Source organism: Bubalus kerabau, chromosome 2 (assembly GCF_029407905.1).
Source record: "Bubalus kerabau isolate K-KA32 ecotype Philippines breed swamp buffalo chromosome 2, PCC_UOA_SB_1v2, whole genome shotgun sequence".
Taxonomy (NCBI): Eukaryota; Metazoa; Chordata; class Mammalia; order Artiodactyla; family Bovidae; genus Bubalus; species Bubalus kerabau.
The window spans coordinates 42603355-42625584 of record NC_073625.1 but is presented as its reverse complement, the minus strand read 5'-3'; the positions used below and the strand labels follow the sequence as shown (position 1 = coordinate 42625584).

The window sequence follows — 22230 nt, the reverse complement described above, 5'->3', positions numbered from 1 at the left end:
AGTATGATCCTGTTGCCATTTACTTTATTGTTTTGGGTTTGAGTTTATACACCCTTTCTGGGCTTCCTGTCTAGAGAAGATCCTTTAGCATTTGTTGGAGAGCTGGTTTGATGGTGCTGAATTCTCTCAGCTTTTGCTTGTCTGTAAAACTTTCGATTTCGCCTTCATATTTGAATGAGATCCTTGCTGGATACAGTAATCTGGGCTGTACGTTATTTTCTTTCATCACTTTAAGTATGTCCTGCCATTCCCTCCTGGCCTGAAGACTTTCTATTGAAAGATCAGCTGTTATCCTTATGGGAATCCCTTTGTGTGTTATTTGTTGTTTTTCCCTTGCTGCTTTTAATATTTGTTCTTTGTGTTTGATCTTTGTTAATTTGATTAATATGTGTCTTTGGGTATTTCACCTTGGGTTTATCCTGTTTGGGACTCTCTGGGTTTCTTGGACTTGGGTGATTATTTCCTTCCCCATTTTAGGGGAGCTTTCAACTATTATCTCCTCAAGTATTTTCTCATGGTCTTTCTTTTTGTCTTCTTCTTCTGAGACTCCTGTGATTCGGATGTTGGAGCATTTGACATTGTCCCGAAGGTCTCTGAGATTGTCCTCATTTCTTTTAATTCGTTTTTTTTTTTTTTCCCTCTCTGTTTCATTAATTTCTACCATTCTATCTTCTACCTCACTCATCCTATCTTCTGCCTCCGTTATTCAGCTATTGGTTCCCTCCAGACTGTTTTTGATCTCATTTATTGCATTATTCATTATATATTGACTCTTTTTTATTTCTTCTAGGTCCTTGTTAAACCTTGCATCTTCTCAATCCTTTTCTCCAGGCTATTTATCTGTAACTCCATTTTGTTTTCAAGATTTTGGATCATTTTCACTATCATTATTTGGAATTCTTTACCAGGTAGATTCCCTATCTCTTCCCCTTTTGTTTGGGTTGGTGGGCATTTATCCTGTTCCTTTACCTGCTGGGTGTTTCTCTGCCTCTTCATCTTGCTTATATTGCTGTGTTTGGGGTGGCCTTTCCGTATTCTGGCAGTTTGTGGAGTTCTCTTTATTGTGGAGTTTCCTTGCTGTGGATGGGGTTGGATGGGTAGATTGTCAAGGTTTCCTGGTTAGGGAAGCTTGTGTCAGTGTTCTGTTGGGTGGAGCTGGATTTCTTCTCTCTGGAGTGCAATGAAGTGTCCAGTAATGAGTTATGAGATGTCAATGGGTTTGGAGTGACTTTGGGCAAACAGTATATTGAAGCTCAGGGCTGTGTTCCTGTGTTGGTGGAGAATTTGCATGGTATGTCTTGCTCTGGAACTTGTTGGCCCTTGGGTGGTGCTTGGTTTCAGTGTAGGTGTGGAGGTGTTTGATGAGCTCCTATCGATGAATGTTCCCTGGAGTCAGGAGTTCTCTGGTGTTCTCAGGATTTAGACATAAGCCTCCTGCCTCTGGTTTTCAGTCTTATTCTTACAGTAGCCTCAAGACTTCTCTATCTGTCACTTTCAAGGTGGTTCCCTCTGTTTTAGCTTCTGTTTGCTGGTCTCTTCAGTGTCTGATTTTCGCCCTGACACAAGGGGGGCGGTGGTGGACACTTTTTTAAGGCTCACTTGTTCAGTCGTGCTGTGGGGAGGGAGGGACGCTGCCGACAAATAACACTGGTGTGTGCTCACAGTGTCTCAGCCACACTGGGTTTGTCCCCGCTCACAGCACATGTGCCCTCCCTGCCCACACTCCTCAGGCTCTAGGTTGCTCTGCCAGCAACTGTCTGAGGCCAGCCCTGGGCTGCATGCACCTCCCAGGTATAAGCCCCTCAGGTTCAGGCACTCGGGTAGTGTTCAGAGGAGCAGGCTCGGTTGGGCTTGAGTTTTGTGCCCTTGCCAGGTCCGAGCGGCTTGTGTGACCAGGTGTTTGGCGAGCGCTGTCGCTGCGACTTATCATCTCCCCCATCCCTGCCGCTCTGTTTTCTAGGTGTACAACCAGTGCACCTTCTCAGGTGGATGTCGACCGTCCAGAACCCTAAGGAGTCTTGGTTAGCAATGAAGCCTGTTTGCTGTTTGGTAGATACTGCCTTTCTGGGGCTGTGATTGCCTCCTTCTGGCTCTGGCTGCCCTTGCCTGCCTGTCTCCGGTGGGGGATGGGCCAGTCTGCAGCCGGCTAGCTCTAGTCAGTCCTTTGTTCTGTGAGTGGGTCTGGCGGTGTCTTAGGTTAGGGCTTTTCGCTTTTTCGTGGGGTAGCTATCCCACAGTCTGCTTTGCTGTCTCAAGTTAGTTCCTTCAGACTGCCCTCGGGGCATTCAGGCTTGGTCCTTACTCTAAGCAATGCAGCCCACACCTCCCTGTCCAGCCCCTGCTTGCTAGTGGGAAATGCGGGCATCTGCCCTGCTTCTCCGCTGGGAGTTACCGTTGGGCACATAATCTGTGGGTTTTAATTATTTATTTATTTTTCCTCCCAGTTTTGTTGCCCTCTGAGGTTCCAAGGCTCACCACAGACTTGGCAGTGAGAGTGTTTCCTGGTGTTTGGAAACCTCTCTTTTTTAAGACTCCCTTCCCGGGATGGATCTCCATCCCTACCTCTTTTGTCTCTCTTTTTATCTTTTATATTTTTTCCTATCTCCTTTTGAAGACAATGGGCTGCTTTTCCGGTTGCCTGATGTCCTCTGCTGGCATTCAGAAGTTGTTTTGTGGAATTTAGTCAGTGTTTGAATGTTCTTTTGATGAATTTGTGGGGGAGAGAGTGGTCTCCCCGTCGTATTCCTCCACCATCTTAGGACCACCTCCTGTGAATTTTTTTAGATTTCACGTGTACATGAGATCATGTAGCATTTCCTTTCTGTGTACGGCTTAATATTCCATTGCATGCATGTATATATGGTGGCGGTGGTTTAGTGGCTCAGCTGAATCCGATTCTTGTGACCCCACGCGGTGTAGCCTGCCAAGCTCTCCTGTCCATGGAATTTCCAAGGCAAGAATAGTGGAGTGGATTGTCATTTCCTTCTCCAGGAGATCTTGTCAATCCATGGACTGAACCCATGTCTCCCGCATTGCAGGCAGATTCATTACTGCTGAGCCACTAGCAGCACACACACATATACACACACGGACACACCACATTTTCTTCACTCATCCATCTATGGACACTTAGGTTGTGTTTGTGTTTTGGCTGTTGTAAATAGTGCTGCCTGATGTTTTAAAGTGTGAATGATTCAGTGGCGTTTAGTTCCAAATGTTTGCTTTAGCTTCGTACACACACACTCAAGCACACACACACACACACAAATCACTAGGCTTCCTCATCAAAAGTTTTATTTTTTATGTGCCTTTGGTTTCAGTGTCCTCTTTAAACTATATTTAAACTTTTTAGAATGACATGTTTCTGCCAGAAATTGTGACGATAGGAAGAGATACAGAATAAGAGAATGATTTTACAATTTTCTGAGATGTACAACAGCACAAAATAAGTAAGCAAAAAGTCCCTACATCTTGGAAGAAGCTAACTCATAATCACCTTAATGAATGCTGTAGGGTTGAAATCAACAAGGTAAGGAATGATAAAGGAGAAGGGGAAGTAAACTGATAAAAAGAAGGCTTAATGATCTGATCCGTTCAACTTCAAATCATTTTGCAGAAGAAAGACTTTTCAAACTATGAATTTCCTCCAAAAGAACATAACCCTATATCTGGAAATTACTAACGTGCTTGCCAAAAGCAATTTATTTCACATTTTCAAGGGAAATTCATACTTTCTTAGGAACTAAAAATTATGAAATAATTGCTAACCAATTTTAAGGTTTTTAGCCTGGGGTACTGAAGACCAAGCATAGGAAAATTGAAAAAGTATTAACTAATTATAAAGAGACAGTCCTGTCCAAATGCATGCATCACAGGGCCTGGGTAAATGCACACTGGTGTTTCCCACAAAAAAGTACATAAAATGTTTCATATCTGCAAATTACACATGGTAGTGGTCAATGATATGTAGTATGAAATTACCAAGATTTGGTTGCAACCTAGAAGGAAAAGTGCTTTGAAAGAAACAATTTAGGAAAAAAAAAATTTTTTCTAGGATAGCCTTGCTTTATATTTAGCCCCACATACAAGCACTAAATGTCCATTTAAAATTAGAGTTCAATGCACTGTTAATAAAAAGAGACATATAATAATATGGCAGTACTAGTGGTAAAGAATCTGCCTGCAAGTTCAGGAGATGCAAGAGACGTGGGTTTCATCTCTGGGTTGGGAAGATTCCCCCGGAGCAGGAACTGGCAACCCACTCCAGTATTCTTGCCAGAGAAATTCCATGGACAGAGGAACCTGGAGGGCTACAGTCTATGGGCAGCAAACAATCAGACATGACTGAGCACATTATAATTATTTCAAATGTAGCTGCAATATTATTAACCTGTGCTGCTGCTGCTGCTGCTGCTAAGTCGCTTCAGTCGTGTCCGACTCTGTGCAACCCCATTGACGGCAGCCCACTAGGCTCCCCCGTCCCTGGGATTCTCCAGGCAAGAACACTGGAGTGGGTTGCCATTTCCTTCTCCAATGCATGGAAGTGAAAAGTGAAAGTGAAGTCGCTCAGTCGTGCCCGTCTCTTAGCGACCCCATGAACTGCAGCCTACCAGGCTCCTCTGTCCATGGGATTTTCCAGGCAAGAGTACTGGAGTGGGGTGCCATTGCCTTCCCCGATTAACCTGTGCTACCAAGAGTCAAATTAACCAGGGAACCAAAGGCAGAAAAGAGAAACACTCAAACAGTCAGGACAACATGCAATTTCTCCATCCACAGCTGTCTGGTCATATCATCCCATCACAAGAACACAAGGGGCAAGGCATATGGATCCCGGAATCTCCCACGTGGTTCTGTCCTCTAGAACTTTGCTGATTTCCAGCCTAAAGGCCAGCGCTTCCCTGGTTGCTCAGATGGTAAAGACTACATCCCTGCCTGCAATGCGAGAGAGCCAGTTCTGATCTCTGGGTCAGGAAGACCCCCGGAGTAAATAAGCAGCAACTCCCTCCAGAATTCCTGCCTTGAATTTCATGGACAGAGGAGCCATGGTGGTCGCAGAGTCAAACATGACTGAAGCAAATTAGCACATAAACAAAAACAAAACACACCCTGAAAGCCATCCTCTGTCAATTCCCTTCTGTCAGCAGTAACTGGAAATAAGTTACTTTCACTCTCTCTGTGATGCACCTACGGGGACCTTCATCCCTGATGTCAGGCCTCCCGAGGATCTGGGTGCTGAGGATTAAAAGTAGGATGCAGCCACGTGTGTGCATCGTGCAGTGGTACAGAAGGCACTGGATTAGCAATAGCTGTATCATCACCACCTTCATTGGCTTCTATCCTAGGAAACTCCTCACTTCCACCAAGCCAGGCCACATTCTGCCACCAACTTGAGGGATTGTATTATTTCAAACCTCACAAGTCTTTATAACCAAGGAAAACCCTGGCTTTCTTCATTCTGGCTTAGCAATTCCTAATACCAATTTTTTCCAAAAAAGGAATCCTGTGTCATTTTATTTCTAGACAAATGTTTCCAACTACACACCTCCCTTTTCATTTCAGTAGAATTGTGCTTCTCCTAAGAAGCTTGTCTTGGAAAAATACTTAGACACAATACTATGGATTCTCAAGAATTAAAGTCAGATCCACAACATTTCAGAAAAAGAAGTGAATTGGGTGTTGGATGAAGATGACAGGGACTAATATTGTAAAGAAAATCCTCAAGCAAAAATCATCAAAATGTCAATAAAACTGTCAGAGACAGAGTATACTTACAGTGCAACAAAGACTAACCAGCTCACCTGGGAGACTAAACAAACTCCAAAGCAGTGATGGATGCATGTTAAAACAGTTTACTGAGTAAAATAAGAGAACAAACTAGTGAGATCTCTGCAAGAATTTCATTAATTCCGGAAATGAAGCAACCAGAGAACAACAAGCAGTGTTTGGGAGATTATTGAAATGTATTCCCAGATGGATGAAAGAAGGCAGCATAGTTATTAAACATGAGAGACTGGGAATTTGAGAGTCACAATACAATAACTGCTATAGAATAAATCAGAGGGTTATTAGATGTGGTAAAATGCAGAATTAACATTTACAGAATGTTAAAATCTATCAACGCAGAATATGTGGAATAACTTAGCTGGAAATTTGAAGGACTAAAAGATGAAAGGATTGCAAGAGAAACATACAGATCCATAGATAAAGGCAGAAAATATGGGAGTTTATGAAAAATAACTGGAATGAAGGGGCAAAATCAATAACTAGAAAAATAACAGAAGGCACATTTTTTATAGCTGGGTACTGATGAAAATCTAAAAAAATGGTACATTATGGCCCTGCTTAAACAAAATAAAGCAAAATAGGAATATATCATCTCATAGAAGTATTCAAGAAATCTAAGAGTTCCATAGAGTAACACAGAAGAATTTCAAGAAATGCCAAAGTTAGTTTTGTTTATCTCTGACAAATAAAACCCTAGAGATGATGGATCAAGATTATGAGTCCCAGATAAAAAGAAAAAAATAATGTATTTTTTAGCATGTTTATTTAGTGAAGAGGTTATTTTGTGTAGGAAGGAAAAGAAAATATTTTTTCTTAAATGTTTCTGGTATTTTACTAACACACTACTTACCTCCAACTTGGCTGAAAGATACTTCAAAGAACAGAATTAATTTTAAATAGTTATCTAAATGGTATTTTACTTAACTATGAAAAGTATTAGCTAAAGAATATTTTTTAAAGTCCTCTTTTTAAAATATATTTATTTTAATTGGAGGCCAATTACTTTACAATATTGTGGTGGTTTTTGACATCCATTGACATGAATCAGTCATGGGTGTACATGTGTTCCCCATCCTGAGACCCCCTCCCACCTCCCTCCCCATCCCATCCCTCAGGGTCACCCTAGTGCAGCAGCCCTGAGCACCCTGTCTCATGCATCGAACCTGGACTGGTGATCTGTTTCACATATGATAATATACATGTTTCAATGCTATTCTCTCAAATCATCGCACCCTCGCCTTCTCCCACAGAGTCCAACAATCTGTTCTATACATCTGTGTCTCTTTTGCTGTCTCGCATATAGGGTTATCATTACCATCTTTCTAAATTCCATCTATAAAGAATTCCATATATAAAGAGTGGTTAAGAATCTGTTGGCTAATGCAGGAGACACAGGTTTGATCCTTGGTCCAGGAACTAAGATCCCATATGCTGCAGGGCAACAAAGCCTGTTCACCACAGCTACTGAGTCCACACGCTCTAGAGCCCATGTTCTGCAATGAGAAGCCACTACAGTGAGACGCCCACACACAACTAGGGAGCAGCCCCCGTTGGCTGCAACTAGAGAGAGCCCGTACTTAGCAACAAAGACTTGGAAGTCAAGACAGAGTCAGTGTGTCAAAAAGGGCAATGGGAGCACATTGCCAAAATAAAGTAACTAATTAAGAAAAATAAATGATGTTATATAGAAAGGAAAGGGTTGAGCTGATAAAAATAAAGACATGTACATTTATTTCTACATATTGAGTAACAGAGTTAGACAAAGAATCAGGCAACCTATTACTTCCAGGATTGAGCCCCAGATGCCAGAGGTGGCTTCCCAAGGTGGCTCAATAGTGATGCAGGCATTATAATTTATTTTAAAAAAATCTACTCTTCAAACTGCAGTGTTTGTCTGAATATATTACTTTAGCAGTCTAATTTGAAACAGGTGTAGAAATTGGGAGCTGCTGCAAACCAATATCAACATTGCTTATGAAGCCCAGCATCTAAGGATGGTTTCATTTAAATTTTTGTCTTTCTCATGGGCCAATTTATAAATGTCCATGGTCCAGCAAGAAAGAAAACGGGAAAAAAAAAAAAAGACTAACTAAAGAATCACATGACTTAGAGGTTCCCATCAGCATTTTGACACCCTGACTCTGTCTTGACTTCTGTAACAGCCTGCAGTGAAGCAATGTGAATCCATTCAGGCCTGAGGGCCAGAGTTGGCCAATTTGTAAAAAGGGGTAAATGAGGCAGCCACCCAACCTCATGTCAAGCTTGTAGGGAGATGTTGCCACCTGAACAGTAGTGGACTAGGTTCTACTGTTATAGTTATCTATTATGGATGGTAGCAACATATGCTTTGGTGAGGCTATTTAAATGCCTCCATATCATGGTCACCCACTTCTGTTTCATGAAGGAAAGGAAGCTTGAGAGCTTGGGATTTACGAAGTAAACAGGAGGTAGAGGGATTGACACGTGTGTTAAGAGAATAAGGTGCAAAACAGGAAAATACTGACACTTTCAATGTATGGGATGAGGGGAATGGATGGCCTTAGTCCTGCTTCAATCAAGCCCTACAAAGCGATGGTTTACACAGACATTTTACACGGTTCATTCACTCATTTTTAATTCATCTTCAGTTATGTCTATAAATATCTCCTGTCCTGGAAGGAAAACTCTAGAAATATACAAATTTCCATCAAGAAAAAAAAAAGTCAGGTAGAAATAGCTAATGATGAATATGAATTAATACTTCAAACTATGACTTTTAAGAGTGATCTATTATTTGATCGCAAATTTGTACCTTGATATAAAAGACAGGATTTCCCCTCCTTTAGGTCTTTTGTGTCTAATTGTTCTCTCTTTGCTCCTGGACTGTACATAGTTTGCCTCTTCCTGGAAAGTTCTCTCTTGAGTCCTGGGTGTGGCTGCCCCTACTACAGGGATCCAATTTGAGTATTTTTTCTCAAGGGTCTTTTTTGACCCTGTGAATACCATCCTTACACTGTTCACTAGCAGTCATGCTTATTACCTAGTATTCTTCCCCTCCAAGTCTCTTCACATCTGTTTTCTTTTCTACCTATCAATCATCATCTGTCTATGTATTTACCTATGTATCTGTGTATCCATCTATCTATGTATCTATGTATCTGTGTATCCATGTATCCATCTATGTATCCATGTATGTATGTATGTATTCATCTATCTGCTCATTTTCTGTCTTTCCAATTAGAATGAAAAATCTAAGAAAACAGGAGTCATTTTGCTTATCTTTTTTTAACTACTGGGTTCAGCGCTGTATGTGCATAAATATTTGCTGAATCAATACACTTATCTTTCCCAGGTATACTATTTAACCTAAACAACCTGGGACTATCACATATATACAGGGTTTAACTTTAGACTGTAAAGCTAGTCAAAGGTTGATGGCCTCACATTAGCATAAACCAAAACAGCTCTAAAGTTGTGCAAAGCAAAACCAAGTTGATGCCCTTCAGAATAAGGGGAAAAAATTATACTCACAAATATCTGTAACATTCCAGCATGCCTGAGGATTCTAGAAATTTTTATTTTTTTATATGGATTTATTCATTAAAGGTAAGAATGGTTTATTTTATGGACATACTCATGCTCACCTACTCCATCCCTAAGAACTGCTAGCTAGTAAACTACTTATTCATAAATTAGATTTTATTCATTAAATTCATAAGATTTCACCAGTGGTTGAACTTCTCAGTTTTACTAAAACAAAACAAAAGAATGGTTCTTGTCATGTCACTTTTGTCAATTAGTAGAATAAAGGCTGCTTTTGATTTTGATACTAGAAGATTCTTTCTGACATTTTATTCTATGGCAAAACTTGGGCAACAATTTGTTCTAGCTACCAAACATGCAGAGAAAATTTACTACATTTCAAATCTACTTAAACATCCCACATCTGTATATTTATTTCAGAAAATATTTTGAACAATGCTTACACATTGTTTGGCCTATAGCTACCCATACAAAAATGGACTAATTAAGAACAAAAAAGCTTATTTCTGTGGTCATAGATGAATGGTAAATTTACTGGGGTTCTCCCAAAATATGCTTTCTAGGGATTGTAAATGACGTAGGAACAGGCTCACTGGTGGTCAGAAGAGGTCCTGAACCTCCTCTGGCCTTGAATTTTGGTTTTGTAGTTTACTAAGCTGTATGATTTATGTAAGTAAAGTCAGTTATGTATGTTTCCCTTTCCTTATCTACATGACATGCAGAATAATATCACAATAGGATTGTTGTAGGGAAGAAAGAAATGAACATGCATAGAACACCTAAAATAGTATGTGATGCATACTACACATTCAATAGATTTCAGTTAGCTCTAATTCAAACGTGTGCCTTGCTCTTGGGCTGGGCTTTATCAACAGTCTGGTAATTGCTCACTCTCCTTTCATTCAAATTATCCATCATATACATCCTTAACAGTCCATTATAATTTTGTTCTCTAAACAAATTTGAACTGTTCTTTTATTGAAAATGTTCACTCTCTCTCTCCAGAATCCATGAAGTTTAAATTATCTTGTAGCATGTTTCTCAAAACACAATCCATAGACCACCCACATCAATAACTTCTGTGTGATTATTAATTAGTGATATTATTAAAAATGCAGTTTCTTAGAACCCAGAAACGCTGATGTAGAGGGAATTCTGGTATAAAAATAGACCAAAATGCTGCATGGCTATCAATGGATTATGGACCAATGATTGATTCTCTTTTTTTTCTACTTTTTTGCACTCTTCCAATTTTCCTAAATGAATGTGTGTGTGTGTGTGTGTGTGTGTGTGTGTGTATTCCTTTTAAATAAAAGAAAATCATATAAAATATAATTATTTAATTTAGCCAGCAGCTGAGGATAGTTGCAAATTCTGGAGCTTAAACTATGGAGCTGTAGATTAGCAACATGTAGAAAATGACTATTTAATTTTAGACATTTCAAATGCTATTGGATTGTAGATAGAAGATACGCAAGTGTATATGATTTTTTTTCTGACAGCATGTAGAAATAATATTGTCTTTATTAAATGTCATCAGTAGATTCAAGTAAGAACACTGAAAAATGACTGAAAGGTAAGGATTAATGATTTCCATCAAGTAAAATGCACTATTCCACGTAAGAGTCAATTAGAAGGCAATAGTACAACATTTCAAAACAACTCAGAATTTGGAGTTAATGTAGGATGTCAAAAATGAAAGGAAGATAGAAAAGAAACAAATGAGAAACAACTAACTATGCCCCATGCTGCTGCTGCTAAGTCGCTTCAGTCGTGTCCAACTCTGTGTGACCCCATAGATGGCAGCCCACCAGGCTCCCCCGTCCCTGGGATTCTTCAAGCAAGAACACTGGAGTGGGTTGCCATTTCCTTTTCCAATGCATGAAAGTGAAGTCACTCAGTCGTGTCCGACTCCTAGTGACCCCATGGATTGCAGCCTACCAGGCTACCCTGTCCATGGGATTTTCCAGGAGACAGTACTGGAGTGGGGTGCCATTGCCTTCTCCAAACCATGCCCCATAGAACAGTTTAAATAAGTTGCTGCTGCTTTTTTCAAACTCCAGCCAGGACTAGGGAACTGAGCACTTCATTTTGCATTCTGTTTGCTGGAATTACTTATTAGAGGAGACTAGACACCATGCACATTCTAGATAGGTCAGTAGGAGTTGGACACAACTGAGCGACTTCACTTTCATTTTTCACTTTCATGCATTGGAGAAGGAAATGGCAACCCACTCCAGTGTTCTTGCCTGGAGAATCCCAAGGATAGGGGAGCCTGGTAGGCTGACGTCTATGGGGTTGCACAGAGTCGGACACGACTGAACGACTTAGCAGCAGCTGTAGCAGCAGCAGACACCATGCACATTCTATAAGTCAACCTGAGAAATATCATTTAGATCTCCAGTTCTGCTAGTGACAATACAACTGTAGTACTTAAAAGGAATCCATAAAACACATAAAAGAATCATTAGTGAATTTCCTCATATTTTTCCTGTTTCAAACTGAGAATATGGCATTTTAAAATTGGAACATAAACTATCTCCTTTTAAACTATTGGCAAGCTAACCTTTGTTTTTATTGCAACATTTAAAAAATCCTTTACAAACCAAAATTAGAGAATTGACTTTTGTGCTTTACTGTCTCCTGTGCAAATATTTGGGTGACTTAAAATTAATAATAAAAGCATATATGTTTAACAAGATGACCATTTCTTAATTTTAAACACTATGATTAATTATCTCTGATGGGAAAAATCATCAACACTTTTTTTTCTCTGCATATGGAAGCTATGCTTTATCAGTAATGGGTTTTCCTTAAAAAATAGCTGTGTCTTCTCATTCAATGACAGCTTGTCCTGCTTGCTATTTTTATGTACTTATTGGAAAGAATGAGAATTTGATGCTTATGACTGCCTCTAGTAGATATGTTTCCTTATTCAACCTCTTCAAAAATACCCCCAAATCTTCCGAAATTTCTTCAGATCTTGAGTATCCTTATTTCTGGCAGAGGAGCTGATCATCAAGGACAAACAAACTTGTTCAATCTTTTATTTTTTTTTATTTCCACTTAAATATTCTCTGTAGCTTTAATCTCCATGCATTTGCTTTTGTCTCTAAAACTGGCTATAACCCACTTGCTTTATTTTCAAATATGTTTAAATCCACCCAGAGTATGAGGGGTTAATACTCAGGGTGTAAAGAAAGTTCAGAATACTTAAGATACCTTCTGTGACCATTTCATAGCTACAGGATGAGCAAGGCACACAAGCATTTAAAAGCAACAGTCCAAAAATGCAAATCAGAAGCAAAATCATTCAACTACAGGTAAGCATGACTTATAGTATCCTTCTGAGAAGTATAGGCATTTCTTGACCACACTTCCTATGCGAGTTATCTTTAATCATTTTATTTTTTAGTTGCCCAGTTATTCTATGCTTGGACAAGAGCAATGGACTTCATCACTCCTTATCCACGTAACACACGGCTGACATGTAACCCAGAATGGCACAATTCTACTTTGATATTTATGTATTAAAGTTAGGCAGAGCTAAAAGAATGATGAAAAGATCTCTAATCTTTACAAGTTCCTCATCTGTGAAGTGTTGTAGGATTTTTAACAAAGAAGAAATGTGGAACATAAGACAACTAGCACACAGTAGCTGCTCAGTAAGTAGTAACTCTGTTCAATGCGTTTCTGTTCTAAGTCTTGCAAGTATGTTTGTGTGCTCAGTCATGTCTGACTCTTTGTGACCCCATGGACTGTAGCATAGAATTGTCCTAAATTATGGTAATGTCTTATCCTAAGAGGACTTCCCAGGTGGCTCAGTGATAAAGAACCCACCTGCCAATGCAGGAGATACAGGAGACATGGGTTTGATCCTTGGGTTGGGAAGATCCCCTGGAGGATGCGTGCCAAGTCCCTTCAGTCATGTCTGACCTTTCTTGACCCTATAGATTGTAGCCAGCTAGGCTCCTCTGTCCGTGGTGACCCTCTGGGCAAGAATACTAAAGTGAGTTGCTATGCCCTCCTCCAGGGGATTTTCCCAACCCAGGAATCGAACCTGCATCTATTATGTCTCCTTCATTGGCAGGCGGGTTCTTTACTACTAGTGCCACCTGGAAAGCCCCAGGAGGAGGAAAGGGCAACCCATCCCAGTATTCCTGTCTTGGAAATCCCATGGACAGAGGAGCCTGGTGTGTTATAGACCATGGGGGTCACAAAGAGTCAGACATGATTTGGCAACAGAGCATGTATGCTTATCCTGAGAAGAGCTTATCTTCCTATAAGTAAGACCAAATCTTAATTATATTTGTTATATATTAATGCTGCTAGCAGAATTTTTAGAAGTTTTTACAACATCCATCTAATTTACTGAAAAATAAAATCTATAGTCCTATGAAAGTACATTGAAAGAGGAAAATGTTGAAAGGATAGAAGAAAACAGTGTTAAATTTCAAAGTTTTTCATCCAGTTTATTGTCACAAAAATAGCAGAAAGGGAAGTTGAGCAACTCTATTCCAATATTTTAATGATATTTTATTATATCTTTCAAAGTCATGTGACTAGTCTTCAGAGACTGTTATCCGTGACCTTGATAATGATAGGAAAGTAGGAGCTCTTCCTGAAAAGTGGTAAACACAAACAACATTTGAAGCTTAGATACGTAGGGTTAGTTAAATTTCTGTGTTGCATAAGAACCTAAGCTACATGGTTCAGATAAGTGTGTAGGTAGATTTAAAATTAACTTTATTTTGCTTAGCATCTGAATTGAGTTGAAGGCATAGATGCCCTAGTTAGTTCTTGAGTGGTGAAATGAATAACACACACACACACACACACACACACACACACACACAACTATTAGCAATACAGTACATAAGTGATGACCTCTTCTCTCAAGTAAATAATTACATTAATGCTTCCAAATATTCAAACTAACTTAGTAGTGTTTTCTGTTTTAACTTCTTAAGTTAGAAGACTTAACTTAGAAGACCATCTTCTAAGAAATAAATTACATGTCTTAGAGAGGACAAAGATTCAGGCATCTAAACACATTGTGTGCTTTGGTATTTGTAGTCAGAGGTGCTGCAAATTTGAAAATGCCACATCTATCCAACTCAATGTCTTCACTCATAACCCTTTTGCTATAAGGAGGCCACAGTGTGGTTACATATCTACAATAAACTCTGCAATAACTGTGGTAACATCCCCAAGAAAAAGACACGCAAGAAGGCAAAGTGGTTGTCTGAGGAGGTCTTACAAACAGCTGAGAAAAGAGGAGAAGTGAAAGGCAAAGGAGAAAGGGAAAGATATACCTATCTGAATGCAGACTTCCAGAAAATAGCAAGGGGAGATAAGAAAGCCGTCTTAAGTGAACAATGCAAAGAAATAGAGGAAAACAATACAATTGGAAAGACTAGAGATCTCTTCAAGAAAATTGGAGATACCAAGGGAACATTTCATGCAAAGATGGGCAAAATAACAAATGGAAATGTCAAGGCCCTAACAGAAGATACTAAGAAGCAGAAGATATTAAGAAGAAGTGGCAAGAATATACAGAAGAACTATATAAAAAAGGTCCTAATGACCCAGAGAACCACTACGGTGTGGTCACTCACCTAGAGCCAGACATCCTGGGGTATGATGTCAAGTGGGCCTTAGATAGCATCATTACGAACAAAGCTAGTGGAGGTGATGGAATTCCAGCTAAGTTATTTCAAATCCCAAAAGATGATGCTGTGAACGTGCTGAACTCAATATGCCAGCAAATTTGGAAAACTCAGCAATGGCCACAGACCTGGAAAAGGTCAATTTTCATTCCAATCACAAAGAAAGGCAATGCCAAAGAATATTCAGACTATGCTACAATTGCACTCCTTTCACATGCTAGCAAGGTAATGTTCAAAATCCTTCAAGCTAGGCTTTAGCAGTATATGAACTGAGAGCTTCCAGATATATAAGCTTGATTTAGAAAAGGCAAAGAAACTAGAGATCAAATTGCCAACATCCATTGAATTACAGAAAAAGCAAGGGAATTCCAGAAAACATCTACTTCTGCTTCCTTGAGTATGCTAAAACCTTTGATTGTGTGGATCACAACAAACTGTGGAAAATTCTTAAAGAGAAGGGAATACCTTACCTGTCTTCTGAGAAACCCGTACGCAGGATGAGAAGCAAAAGTTAGAAACGGACATGGAACAACAGACTGGTTCAAATTGGGGAAGGAGTATGTTAAGTCTGTATGTTGTCACCCTGCTTATTTAACTTACATGTAGAGTACATCATGAGAAATGCTGGGCTAGAGGAAGCACAAGGTGGAATCAAGATTACTGGGAGAAATGTCAACAACCTCAGATATGCAGATGATACCACTCTAATGGCAGAAAGTGAAGAAGAACTAAAGAGCCTCTTGATGAAGAGGGAGAGTGAAAAAGTTGGCTTAAAAATCAACATTCAAAAAACTAAGATCATGGCATCTGGTCCCATCACATCATGGCAAATAGATGGGGGAAAAGTGAAAACAGTGACAGATTTTAATTTCTTGGGCTCTAAAATCACTGTAATGGTGGTTGCAGACATGAGATTAAAAGATGTTTGCTCCTTGGGAAAAAAAAAAAGGTATATCAAACCTAGACAGCATATTAAAAAGAAAAGACATCACTTTGCTGACAAAAGTTGTTATTGTTCAGTCACTAAGTCATGTCCAACTCTTTGTGACCCCAAGGACTACAACACACCAGGCTTCCCTGTTCTTCACTATTTCCTGGAGTTTGCCCAAACTCTTGTCCATCAAGTCAGTGATGCCATCCTATCATCTCAATGAACAACAACAATAATTATTTTTGCTTTACCCAAATTATTCTATCCTGTTGTAACATTCCATTCTCACTCAGAGTACGGGACACAGAATTTTGGAAGAGATGTTTTGATTAGAAATCCACGTGCTTCCAACCTAGTTATAGAACTTAAGCCTCAGAGAGAGTAAGCCCCTTATAGTCCAGATTGCCCAGTTGTGGAAGGGAGCTCAGAAAGGCAGTGTAGTACACAAAACACACAGACACATAGGCACATTCAAGACATGTGATTTCTAAGGTGAAAACCAAATCACCCGTGTTTAGAGACTTCTCAAGGTATGCTATTAGTTTGCTTAACTTTGACAACCTCATTTTTATTTCAATATTATGATACTTAATAAACAAAAAGGATTTCCTATCTAACAAAGGGAACTGCATTCAATATCTTGTAATAACCTATAATATAAAGAAATATGAAGCTGTATACCACAATCGAACACAATGTTATATCTTAACTATAGTTAAATAAAAATTATTGTGTTTATAAACCATTTTTGATAGAGTTAAAAAAAAGAGTCAACTCAGTATTGTTTAATGTAAAAATGTTCCTAAAATTATATGGCTGTGTACTCACTGTGTGCCCCAGGGAAATGACATTGTGTAAATATCAGCCATGCTTTTACTTCTAATCCAACCTATGAATGTTTCTGCTTGGCTCATGCTCTGCAGACTGTTAGAAGCTAACTAGAAAGAATATCTCTTTGTTGTTTGTTTTCTAACACAACTTTACTTATAGATACTGATGTCTGATTTTCATATAGTGTCTGTGTATTATGCAATAGTCCCTGTTTTCATTTACTTACTGTTTAGGACCTTATTCTCTTTACAGTGGTCAATATAGTAATCTCCCAAACACCTCCTGTCCCCATACAGGCACAGCCTCTCCCATTATTAACATCTCCACCAGATGGAACATTTATTATGACTGATGAACCTACATGGACATGTCATCATCACCAAGAGTCCGTAGTTTAAGTTTCCCTCTTGGTCTTGCACAGCCTATGGGTTTGGACAAACATATAGTGACATATATTCAACACGATGGTATCAAACAGAGTAGTGTCATTGCCCTTAAAATCCTCTATGCTCCACCTGTTATTGCCTCCATCCCCCAACCCCTGAAGACCACTCATTTTTATATTGTCTCTATACTACTTTCCCTGAAAGTCACATAGTTAGAATCATATAGTATATAGCCTTTTCAGATCGGTTTTTTAAGCTTAGTATTATGCATTTAATTTTCCTTTGTGGCTTCTCATGGCTTAATGTCTCATTTCTTTTTTCTCCCTTTTTGCTCGTTTCTTTTCAGTGCAGACTATTTCCTTGTCTGAATGTACCACAATTTACTTATCCATTCACCCACAGAGGGCATTTTGGTTGCTTCCAAGTTTTGGCAACAATGAATACAGCTGCTTTAAACATTTGTGTGCAGGTTTGTGTGTGGACATAAATTCTCAACTCCTTTTGGTAAATACCAACAAGTATTCCTGGACTGTACAGAAAGTGTATAGAATATTCAGTTTTATAAGAAACTTCCCAACTATCTTTCAAAATGACTGTGTGGTTTTGCAGTCCCACCAGCAATGAATGAGGGTCCCTTTGCTCTACATCCTCACTGGCATTTGGTAGTGTTAGGTAGTTAGAATAGGAAAAAGGAGTCCAGCATGGCGGTGGCTAAAAGACAAAAAAAGGGAAAAACCCCCAAAAATAGAACAAAGGAAGGTCCGAGGACCGGAGTGAGGACGTCGGGTAGAATAAACGGCACTCCTGGCTAGCCCAGTTTACACAGGGCAGGCCCAAGGGGAGGAAAAAACATATAAAAAGAGGAGCCAAAGGGCCGGGGCGCTCTCTCTCTCTCCCGCATGCACGCGCTCGCTCTCTCTCTTCACGTCTTTTGGGTCGGCATTCCCTCATGCCTCAAGGAAGTATTTTCCTTTATTTTCTAAATAAAATTGATCTATCTGAGAACTATAATACAATCTGTCTGAGAGCTGTCACACGCCAAGGGCTTTAACGTCCATCACTTCAAATCTTTTTTGAGGTGAGATAGAACCAAGGAGATTACACTCCCCTGACAGTAGGATTAGGATTCTGGATTCTGGCCATTCTACAGGCCATGCTGTAGTGTCTCATTGATGGTGAGTATCTCATTTTAAGCCCCAATTTACTGCATTATTTGTGTATACATCACAAGCTATTCACAGCGAGTCTTGGATCCTGTAGCATTAACAGCAGCATTTTCTGGTCTGTCTGGGACTGTGCCAGTCAGAAACCACCCAGAGCCTGACCTTCTCTGGGCAAGATGGTGTTGCTGTGAGCTGAGAGCCTGAACAGCATTTGGACTAGGAACTCTCCCAGCAGCAGGCCAGGTGAGAGGGAATTAGCATTTTCACTGAGAAGGGCAGCATTTCAAAAGCACTCTGGGAAGCTGAGTAAGGATCATGATTCTACAGTGGGTTTAATTTCAAGGTAATCATGGTGATATCTCGGGCCCTGAGTTCACAAAAATCTGCAAGCTGAGCTATATAACTGGTAGCGGGACGTAGCAGGCCATCCTCTATGATAAGAAGCACTGTATCACGGCATTGATTTTACTCTGAAAATCCTGGTGGAAGCCTTTGACACTTCAGGCAACAGAGGAGGAAGCCTGTCACTGAGGTGCTTATTGTACCTTCAAAGCCTCTTTCCTGACACACTGTCACTCTTATCACAACAACGATCGATGGAATTAAATGCTGCTCTATTTACTCAGTTTCCTAAGACCTGTACAGATTTTAACATCTATATGTTGTAAAGCACTTCTTAAGAGGAAATGAATGGGAACAGGGCACTGTGAGAATTTCTAATGGAGCACTTGGCTGCTCACCACAAAGCTAATGCAGGGACTGTGCCCCAGGTCACAAAGCCTCCATTAGGGAATGTCATCATCTGGGTTTCCATGACAGAACACACGGGGCACACCCCGGTCGCCTCACATACATTGTTATAAACTTGGCAACAGCTCTTTCAAAATGGTAGAAGCAGCCCATCTCTTTAGTTGTGCAAACACATTGTACAGCTTAAATAACTTACTCCAGATCAAACTATTAGTAACCTGGATATGCCTAGCTTCAAAGACAGATCAAAATGCTGAGTCATCAATTCAGGTTAAAGAAATTACCTGTGCTCTCACTCAGACACTGGAAGCAGCAAGGCGGTATTTAACTTGTGTTTATAGATAATAGCCCCAGGCAGGATTTTTGACATTTCTCTATCAGTCATAAGAATAAATAGTTTTCCCTTCCTAAATTCTCTATAGAATACAATTTGTCTTATAACATAAAGCTATCATAGGAAAAACAAATATAAAAAGACATATTCTTTCAGAGAGGGAAAATATTTGGAGAATAATTTTTGTGTAAATGGACAATTCAAATCCCTTTTGTGTGAGTTGGGAGAAATAAAGCCCTCTCCAAAGGTAAGTATATTTTAAATTATAAGTGGTTAAACTTCCTACACAGTTTATATACAGCAAATATATTGTTGTAGATTGGTTATTCTGTAGAATTTGCTATCTGGACTAAGTGTCAGACATAAAACAGTCAAACAAAACTCCTACGAACAGTAAAGGCCCAGGAATGCCACTGATGAATCACTGTCTTGCATTCATTCTAAGGTAATATGTTATCTTATAGATAATAGACTTAATTCTCCCATAGTAACTTCCCATCAATATTTTATATCTTCTGCTTGATGCAGACAGAGTCAGAGGGACTGCGAACGCCTACCTTCATAGACATCACAGACTATTCACTGGTCAGTAAGAAGGTTTTGGAGTTCATAGTAGGTCTAGCCCAGTGGTCCCCACTCTTTTGGGAACCAGGGATCAGTTTTGTGGAAGACAATTTTTCCATAGATTGGGATGGGGGTATGACTGAGCGGGGGTGGGGGGTGATTCAAGAGTATTACATTTTTGTGTATTTTATTTCTATTATTATTGTATGAGCTCCACCTCATATCATCAGGCATTAGATCCCAGAGGTTGGGGACCCCTGGTCTAGACCAGCCTCACCTAAAAGGAAACAGAAAAGACGTAAGGAGGCAAATTATCCTTGCCCTGAGAAGTGAATTCTGTGCCCATGTGTGTTTGATATCATCCAGGTGGACCCTGGAGATTAACTCACATTCTCCTCTTTTGGTGCCTCTTGCATTGTGTTCTCCTTTGTGAGGAAGAGGCTCCCAGGTATCTCTGACAAGGTCAGTTTTCTGGCACGAGAGGGTGGCACTGTGGTGGGCAATTTTACCTTTCACCTTGACTGGCCCACTGGAGGCCCAGTGCCCGTTCAGACTGTATTCCTGGGTGTGTCTGTGAGGGTGTTCCTGGCATTTGAATAGGAAGACTGAGAAAAGCAGATTTCCCTCCCCAATGCGGAGGCACCGTCCAACTTGCTGAGGGACCAAGTGGAACAAAAAGGTGCGAGGAGGTTGAATTTGCTCTTCCTGCCAGCTTGAGACAGGATGCTGGTCTCCTGGCCTTCCTCACTGGCTCTCCTGGGTTACAGACAGCAACAGTTCCTAGTTTCCATAATCGTGTGGGCCAGCTGCTATAATAAATCTCAGCTCTCACTCACACACATGCACCCTACTGGTTCTGTCTCTCGGAAGAGCCAGACTACTACAGATCCATTGTTCTCCGGTTTCCTAATCTCACCTTCATCTCAGTGGGGAGCCCACGAGACCTACAGAAAGCAGAGTGACTGAAACTGTGGGTTTGGGATCACTCAGACCTGACTTCAAAGCCAAATTACCCTTTATTAACTGGGTTGCCTTCAATGTCAACCTGTCTAATACTCAGTTCCTTTACATGTAAAATTGGTGTATAGGTTTGTGGTAGACAACTCTAGTTGCCTACATAACACCATCTATCTTGCTTTCTCTTAATTACCCATCCTTGCTCTTCTTTGGAGTGTCAACACATGTTTCCAAGGACCTGTCTCCACTGGGGGTGTCCAGGTAACAAATCTTTGTTAGACATGTAAGTGGAATTGGGTGAGGCTTCTTAGAAGCCTCAGGGGCAAGACTGTCCCATTCTGTCTCCCTTCTTCCTTCCGAGAGAACGTGGCTGAGACGGCAGCTCTCTCTTGTACAGGTCAGACAGTCAACTACTAGGAGAGCAGATAAAATGCCAAAAAGAACCCAGAAATTATATGAAGACAACTTAATCTTGAAAATCTATCTCCACATTTTTCACCACATAAAAAAGCTCCTTAATTTTATAAGCCAGTATTTTCTGCTCTTTCATGACTCAGAGTCAAATACAATTCCTAATTGATACAGGGAGCCAATGTGAAATTTTAATGGGAAAATTCAGGTCAAGTGTCTGACATAATATTCGTTTCTTATTTTTAAAAGTACTCCTGCCCTTTCAAAGAGCCAATCTGGAAAGGTTACCTAGCATATGCTTTCATTTATATAACATTCTGGAAATGAAAAATTACAGAGCTGCAAAATAGAGGCTGATAAAAATCAGAGCCAGACAGTGTGATGGTGCAGCTACACGGCAGTGTCCCAGGGGAGGTCTTCCTGGTGATGAAACAGTTGTGTGCCTTTTCTAAAAAAAGAACAAAAAAAAAAAAAATTACTTCTTTATTTGGCTGAGACGGGTCTTAGTTGTGGCAAATGGGATCTAGTTCCCTGACCAGGGATCAGGCCTGGACCCCTGCACTGGGAGTGTGGAGTTCCAGCCACTGCACCACCAGAGAAGTCTCAACAGTTCTTCACTTTGACTGTGGTGGTCAAATACAAGTGCAGAGATGTCACAGAACCACACAGTGCATGTGAGACATGGTGAAACCTGTAGATGACATCACTGTCAGCTTCCTGGTCTTACTGTTGTCCCATAAGCAGCTGCGTCATTATCCTCCTGGAGAGTCTGAGAGACAGGTACACGTTCTTTCTGTACTTTTTAAACTTCCTGTGGAATTGCTTATTACTTCAACATGAAAAGTGACAAACCTGTCCTGTTTGATAACAGTTGGTGTGCATTCCTTAATTCAACAAGTTATGGAGAAGGAAATGGCAACCCACTCCA

General features: G+C 40.1%; 1 protein-coding gene across 1 annotated transcript in view; it reads right to left on the bottom strand.

Moving 5' to 3' along the window:
- Window positions 1-22230, bottom strand: part of CSMD1 (CUB and Sushi multiple domains 1) — a 1679419-nt gene that overhangs the window by 494116 nt on the left and 1163073 nt on the right. The window lies entirely within an intron of this gene.